Source organism: Setaria viridis, chromosome 1, assembly GCF_005286985.2.
Source record: "Setaria viridis chromosome 1, Setaria_viridis_v4.0, whole genome shotgun sequence".
Lineage (NCBI taxonomy): Eukaryota > Viridiplantae > Streptophyta > Magnoliopsida > Poales > Poaceae > Setaria > Setaria viridis.
The window spans coordinates 18,043,680-18,051,559 of record NC_048263.2 but is presented as its reverse complement, the minus strand read 5'-3'; the positions used below and the strand labels follow the sequence as shown (position 1 = coordinate 18,051,559).

At 50.3% G+C, this 7,880-nt stretch overlaps 1 long non-coding RNA gene across 1 annotated transcript; it reads left to right on the top strand.

Moving 5' to 3' along the window:
* Positions 1-6,453: 6,453 nt before the first annotated feature.
* LOC117865502 (uncharacterized) lies at positions 6,454-7,344 on the top strand. The gene is made up of 2 exons (XR_004642544.2): positions 6,454-6,919; positions 7,036-7,344. It is a non-coding gene; the product is annotated as an uncharacterized lncRNA (long non-coding RNA).
* Positions 7,345-7,880: the final 536 nt, after the last annotated feature.

Here is a 7,880-nt window from a genome sequence, read left to right as displayed (position 1 = left end):
GTTTGTTTGCCAAAAGCACTAAGTAAACCCTACTTTCAAGTTTTAGCTCCGGTTCTAAGTTCATTATCCAGTCTAAGTTTTAGCAACCTATTCTAAGCAATCATAGAACCAACCAAAAGGTATATATATATCAACAAGACCATGTCATCATCAGATTTCTCATTTACTCTATGTGACATAGCGATCAAGTAGTCTCAAACTGTGAGAGGCAGACGAATCGATTCGAGTTTCTTAACCATGCATGGCGAACCTAATCTCACGACATCCGCGCACCACAAGGGCCGCTTCCTGTGTCGGCCGTCCCCATCGATCCCCAGGCGCGTGTCAGGTCCAAACATCCCTTGGCATGCAATGCTCCACAGCCCCGGCCTCTACCGTACTGTGACCGCACTTGCACCTGTTGGAGGTATGCCCTAGAGGCAATCATAGAGATGATGATATTCCATTTGTATCCATGATTTGTATATTGTGTTCATTGAATATCCATTAAAGGCTACTTGAATTGATTTGTAATTATGTGAATTGTATGTGAAACTCTTTACTTGTATGGTTATTCTAAAGTTGTCCCTAGTCGGAGTTCATGTGAGGACACACATGAATATTAGACTAGCACATGTATTAGTTGATGACTATGTTTCACAAGTCATGGACATGGAGATGTTGAACTAATAATGTGGACACATGTGGAGACATGTGTTAGGACTGACCCAACACGAGAAGTAGTTCTCTCTTTAAACAACATATACGCTTTGTCCTTAGACCTGAGATTGTCGCATGTATTCTAGATGTGGATCGACCTACTTAGGGGCTATCAAACGCTACGCCGTAACAGGGTAGTTATAAAGGTAGCTTTCGGGTTTGTCAAGAAGCATGCTATGAGACATGGTCAATCAAGAAGGGATTTGCCCCTCTCTGATTGAGAGTGATATCTCTGGGCCCCTCGAGTGATCGGATCCGAAAATGCATGGCCATGCTACGTACGGTTAAGAGTTAACCTACAAAGGGATTCCGAATCACAGGATCGAGAAAGAGCGGTCGGCTTGAAGCTAGACCAAATATCGTGAGGCAAAGGGAATAGCATGTATATTATGTTGTGATGGTTCGTCTGATATGATCTTCGTGTGCGTATAGGAGTTGGCACGTCTTGCTAGAGGCCGCTACCGACTATTGGGCCGAGTAGGAGTACTCGGGCCATGTCTATACGTATCCGAACCCAAAGGGTCGCACACTTAAGGGGCTGGAAGCCCAATTCAGATTTGATCCGAGTTGGATTAGGTTTAGGAGTACTAATGGGCCTCGGATCCAGAGGCCCATCAGGAACCCCTATAAATAGAGGGGTGGGGGCGCCCTAGGGTTTCACACCTTTTGGCTGAACAGACTTGCCGCGCCTCCCACGCCCTCGCCTGTTGCAACTCGCGGATCTAGCAGTCCGGCTTGCGACGCTTCCTCCCTGCACGTGTGGATACCTTGGAGGTGTTGCGCCTGCAGCACTTGGACGAGCCATCGACGAGCCGCCGACGAGCCACGACGAGCCGACGACGAGCCGCGGCACCGGAGGCGATCTTGCTGTGCACGTGGACGAGCTGCTGAGGAGCTGCTGGACGTGATCGACTACGTACGACTACGTTGATCGACTACGTACGACTACGTGTTCGTCTTCACTGCACCGACGCATATCTACATCTTCCGCACCAGTAGTGCGTCGAGTGGTAATCTCGTGATCCTTATACGGCAGTTCTTCCTGGTTATACGCGGTAGAAATTTTGATTTGTGCTAGCGTAGCCTACCTCGTATCCCAACAGCACCCACATGATGCACCATGGGAACCTTGTTCCAGGGACAGCAGGGGTATAAGCCACGCCCTAGTTCAATCAGGTACTAGGCTTCCCCATCCCATACTAGGTATGAGATTAGTACCTTCAAACACTTGATCACAAACACCACCACTGTCGGGCCTTAGCAAGTTTCATAGACAGACGGGGCGATCAACCGACCACCAAAGAGTTACCCAAAACCCTGCCCCGTCCATCGTCCTTACAGTTGTAACAGAAGGGTAGACATCCAACTTCTACAACTCGCGAGTGATAGGGAATCACTCGGCTTTTACCGTCTCCTATTTAAGCAAGGCATCTACTCGATCCAACCGCTAGTGTTCAGATCATGGGAGCTAATTTATGCATCTAGGGTTCCAAACAACTCCTATACGTAAATGCACAAGCATGCTAAGGAAGGCATGCGCAAGTCTGGTAAAACAACACAGGGTTTTCATGCAACCGGGGCTTGCCTTCGAGCAAGGAGGAAGAGAACTACTCGACTTCTGGGGCGGCTTCGGCTTCAGAGGGCAGGAGCTCAGCCACACCGTCGTCTTCTGGCGCCGGGTGCAGCTCCTAGAAGCCGTCGGCGAGGCACAGCTCTACACGAATACAATGCATTAGTTAGCATAGATGGTTATTTCAACAGCAACACTTGCAAGTCTGAGCCCAGAAACTCGCGACATGAAACAGGAGGGTGGAAAGGTTCAAGGGAGTTGGTGGAGATCAAGAGGTAAGGGTCGGAGGAAAGGAACTTATGATCTGACCCTTAAACTAGAGGATTTGGTGTGCTAGGGGTCCTCAGACTCAACGCTGAAAGGTCCCCAAGTTTTACACATACACCCTCAATTTGAAGAAAAGGATACAGTCGAGTCCTCGGGCGAGGCGGAGAAGGGTCGGCGGAACAGACAGGGTCGGGCGAGATGGAACCGGGGTCGGGCGGATAAGAGGGGTCGGGCGAAGCGGACAGGGGTCGGACAAGGCGGACCAGGGGTCGGCAGCTTACCTTCTTCTTACAAGGAACGTTTGGGGTCGGGAAGTAGCAGACTTGGGCGGAGGGACTAAGGCTTTGAACAGCGGCTAGGTCCGACAGTGCTCCGGTGGCGGTGCTTCTTGCGGATCACAAGTAAGCTCTTCCGCAGCAAGGAGGATCAAGCGGCTGGGTGGCTTGGGGAAAAACGGAGTGGAGCGGAGAGGAGAGTTCTTTAGGAACTTAGTGGGGTGGCGCTGGGAGTTCGAGCAGGGAGCAAGAGAAATGGCAGAAAGGCAGCAATGGCGAAGGGGGCTCCGGCGGGGCTCGCGTATTCCCTTTTATAGCGGCGCGGGAGTGAGAAGGGGAGCGGCGCAGGAGCGAGAAGGGGAGCGGCGTGAAGGCCGGGGAAGAAGCAATGGAGTGCTCTACCTGGGCGGCGATTGAGCGACGGGACGGTGGAGCAGGACTTCGGGGATGACGCCAGCGGTCATTGGGCTCTGGCGTCAGGGCGGCGCAGGAGCGGGTATGCCGGTGGTTGAGATTTGGCAGAGGCGGGCGTCGTCGTGCGGTAGAGTTGATGGAAATGATCGGGTTAACGGCGCTAGAATCGAGGGCGCACAGGTGAGAAGACAGGCGGCCGCGGGCGCGCGGAACAACAAATTGTCGGGCGGCTTCTGACAGGGCGGGGAAAGGAGCTGTCGCGGCCGTGGTCAGGGTTGGCGGAGGAGGAATCGTCGGGTAGCGAAGACCAGGCGGTGCGACTGTGTCGAAGTGACGGAAAAGACGGGCGACATCGGGCTCTGCGGCCGGGATCTGGCGACGTGATGATGGGCGCGGGTGGCGAAGTGCTGCAGAAAGGTTGCAGAGGGGCTTCCGGTGCGATTGGGGAAGGGGGCGCGAGAATCCATTCGGTCGCGGGCTAGAGACGAGGTGGAGTGGCGAGCGTCAGAGAAGTCGAGCCACGCGGCTGGGAAACTCTGAAGCGGGCATGCAACTCGAGTGCGCCTGTCGCGGGGGATCTGAGAGAAAAGATCTCGTGGGTCCACCGGTCAGACTGAAAGGAGGTGTTAGGGATGACTCAGAAAGATCCGGCGGTGAGTTGGGGTCGGCGGGGTCGGAACCGGTCGGGAGGTTGACCACTTAGGCTTGGAAAGCTAAGACAGGTGATCCGAGGCTCGGATCAGGATTAACTCGGAGGATTTGGGGTCGGTCGTCACATTCACATAAATTGTTTAGCTCCCTGTCGGAGTATTTGGATTTGATCGTCTGCAAGCAAACACCATTCAAATCAAATTTTCGTACTAGCTCTGATAGCTGGGCTCTTTTCCCCTTTCTGCTCAAGTCCTTTTATATTCCAGAAGTTAATCTTCATGGCTTCTTCCTCTGCTTTGTCTTCCCCACCGCAGCCTCATGGTTTTCATTCAAGACAACTTCTGCAACAGGGATGACCTCCATTAACTCCTCCACCATTCTTATATCTTCCTCATTGAAACTATCATCATCCTCCAGCTCCACAGCTTCACACTCCTCCGCCGTTTCCTTTGTCTTGTTGTTCTTAGCTGCCTCATTTAGTGTAGCCTATGCAAAATCTCTTGCTTTAAGAATGTTGAGCATCCTATCTATTTCACATGGATTATCACTAAGATATAAACCTACTTCTACTGCAGCATTGGCAAGGACAAAGTGCTCTATGTTGTTGAACATTGCAAAGTTAGGTTTGTTACCTTCAAGGTTAGACCGCCGCTTTCCTCTTCTCCGCTCTAAGGTGAATTGGCATTGCATTGCCCCTTGCCCTTGCATTTGCATTTGCTGCCACCTGGGGCATCTCATCCATCCAGCCCACCTTTTGCATTTCCAATAGCAGATTGTCCTGGTCTGCAGCACACCCCTACACCTTTTCCTCTTCTCTTCCCTTCTCCGACTCCTCCCCCAAGTCATCTGATACCTGGCTATCCCACACCATCTCATGATCTTGTGATTCTTCTATAGAAGCTCCTCCATCCTCACTAGTCATTAGTAGCATTTCAGTTCTTGAAGTTGAGCTTGCCCCTCCCGGCTGCCCCCTTCCATCCCTGTCTGCTTGAAACAACTCTTCCAGACCTTGTTTCTCAATGTTTTCATTATGCATTTCAATAGTCACCTGCCTCTGTAGCTCTTTAGCATTGCATGTTTCAGCTGTTGCGGATTGCACTCCACTCCCATCCTCCTGTTGCTTCTGTTTTGTGTTTCCTAATTTGTTCTTCTATGAACTCTGTTGTGGGGCTTTTCCACCTCCACCACCCCCCTGCTTGCCCTGACACTGGTTGATATATTCCTCCATGAACGGGCTGTAGTCATCAGATTTTTCTTCCTCATCCTCATCATCCTCCTCTTCTTGCTCCGCAGCTTTCTGACTTTGGCTAGCTATCTTAGTGTCAGCTTCCACCTCCCATGCAACCATGAAACACAGTCCATTGAAGTAGACATTACTTGTCAAATTAATTTCTTTGGGGTCTTTACACGCCACTCTAACTCTCACCGGTCCTCTCTCTTGAAGACTTTTCCTATCCGCTGCCTCTGGATCCCCAATCAGATACACCGCCTCTTCAATCGGTTTTTCTTTCCTCACCCACTATGGAACACCTGACATTTTCACCCAGACTGAAGTTAATTGATCAAAGCTGCCATCAGTCAAACTTGCTTTCTCCACTGATACCTTGCATTGGAATTCAGTAAATTTGGTTAGAAAATTCAGATCCCCTTTGGATGGCACCACAAACTCATACTTGCCATTTGCAATCTTCCTAACTTGCCAGTCCCACTTGGAGTTAATAAGATATCTTAGCTCATTTGTGACTTTGGAAACTGGTCCTACACCATCTCTGATGTGCATCACTACCATGATTGACTTCTGTTCTTCCTCATCTTCTTCAACTGGCACATGAATGTTGTAGAACATTTGACCTAGGAGACCAAATCCACACAGTTGGAGGCCTTTCTTTGTTTTTACCCTTGGGCAATTCTGTGACATGTGCCCACACTCCTTGCAGTTGTAGCACAATGGCAGGTTTTTGCAATCAGATTTGTGATGACCTTCCTGGCTGCATCTGAAGCAAATCACCACACCTTCATGTTCCCCATGCTGAGGTACTCCCCTCTGCTTCCTAGGGAACTTCCTTAGTTTGTGGCTTCTCTCCTCCCTTTCCTCCATGCCGCGCTTGTTGGATTTTGCAAAATCATCCCTCTGCCATCAAGACCAGATCCACCTTCACCATTGAAATTCCCCGACCAGCAATTCTCGAGAGGTCAGCCATCACCTCCATGATCGAAACCCTCCCCCTCAGATCAAACTCTCAATTTCCACTTTGGTATCTCGGAAACTCACCTCCACGATCAAAGCCTCTACGTTTCTCATCCCATCCATGCTGGGTGGTGCCCTAACCTCGATTCTGGTTCCCCCAGCGCTCCATCTTCGGTGACAAGGTGACTTCCATAAACGAACTTGAATTGACCCTCCGCCCTTCAACCTTCTGGATCGAATGCTCACCCGCTTCGAACCTCCGAATCTCTCCCCTCTTTGCTGGAAAACTTATCTCCGCCGCCTCTAGAACCCTAGCTTTGGGGACCCAAAGCCGTCTCTCTGATTTGGGGCGAGCACAAGAGTGTTGAAGTAGGTCTTCAATGCAGGACCCAAAAGGAAAAGTCCACTCGGTGTTGGGCTGAGTAGGACCACACACTTCATATTTAGGTTTCATAGGAACATGTCCAACTGCTGTGGGTTGGGTCGTCTCCCACCTCCCGCCGCTCCTCCCCCCTTCTGTAGTTATGGCTTTTGCTGCCGCCATCGTCCATGGTGGATGGAGCTTGCAAATCCTTCCTAGCGCCTGCTCCAGTTCACTCACCGCTTGCTCCAGTTGTTGGAGATCAGCGTCATCTTCCGCCTTGCGCAAAAATAATGAATCCCTAATCTCCGCTTCCAAACGTTTCTTCTCCTGTTCACGATCCCATGCCGTGATATGGTGGCCAGTGGGGTGGAACAGCTGTTCAACGGTTTCCTTCATAGGTTCAGGGATCCTCCACTTCTTCAGCAACTTTGTTTTCTGGATCGATTCAGCAAGCGTGGGGAAGTTCCTGATCACCTCCGATGATCCCAATTGTGAGTCAGCACTTGCCTCCCCTGCTTTGCCCCCTTGGGATCCTGCAGGATTATCTCCTCCAACACCAGATTCGCACGAGCGTTTCTCTCACGGATCCCCTCCCCCTACTTCTCAGTCAACCCCTCCACCACAAACTGGTCGGCCATTGGAGTTTCCTCGACAATCCTCCACGACCCTCTACCGAGCTCTCTTCGGCTGAAGGTCCTCTAGGGGAGCACGACGGGAGCGATGACGCTCCCCCATTTTTCTAGAAACGGAGGGTTGATTCGCTCGGATTCTGGTGATCGCCGGAGTTTCTCTCTCTAGCGCGCTCTCTCTTTGGGCTGTAATTCACTCTGCTTGTCTTCTTGCTCAATGCTCAATAATCAAACAACCATATTTTCTATTCGTTTGTCCTGTCAACCTTTATTTCCATGAAAAGGTGTACTCATGCTAAAGCGCCGTGCACATTCAATCATAATCTCAAAAGAAAAAAATAGACATAGTGGATAGAATAAGATTAGCCTCACCATGTTGATCCCGCATCCAGGTGTAAGTGTTTCACAGTAATCAAAGTTGGCTCCATAGCGGCAGCTATACATACAGATCGCATCTGTATCCCACTGCACTGAGGCAGGGCGCAGGGTGCGCACCATTTCCTGTCGGTGCTCGTCTGTTTTCGAAACAATTGCTTATCACTCAAGTAAGCGTGCGCCCATAAGATTTTGAAAACTCAGAAAATTGGGGCCCACCGTGATGAAATATTTTCTCACCTCGCACTGTTACACCAAACGTGAAAAGAATATGAGCGTTAACTGATGCGACATTTTCTTACTTATGTTACGTACTCCTGCGGTGCTAATAATAATTCATATATATTAGGTTTATTGTCAATCTCTTCCAACTTTGACATATTGATCTGCCAGCACCATCGTTTCAGCCACGGTTCATTTTGTTTTAGCTCTTGCATGAGATGTGTTT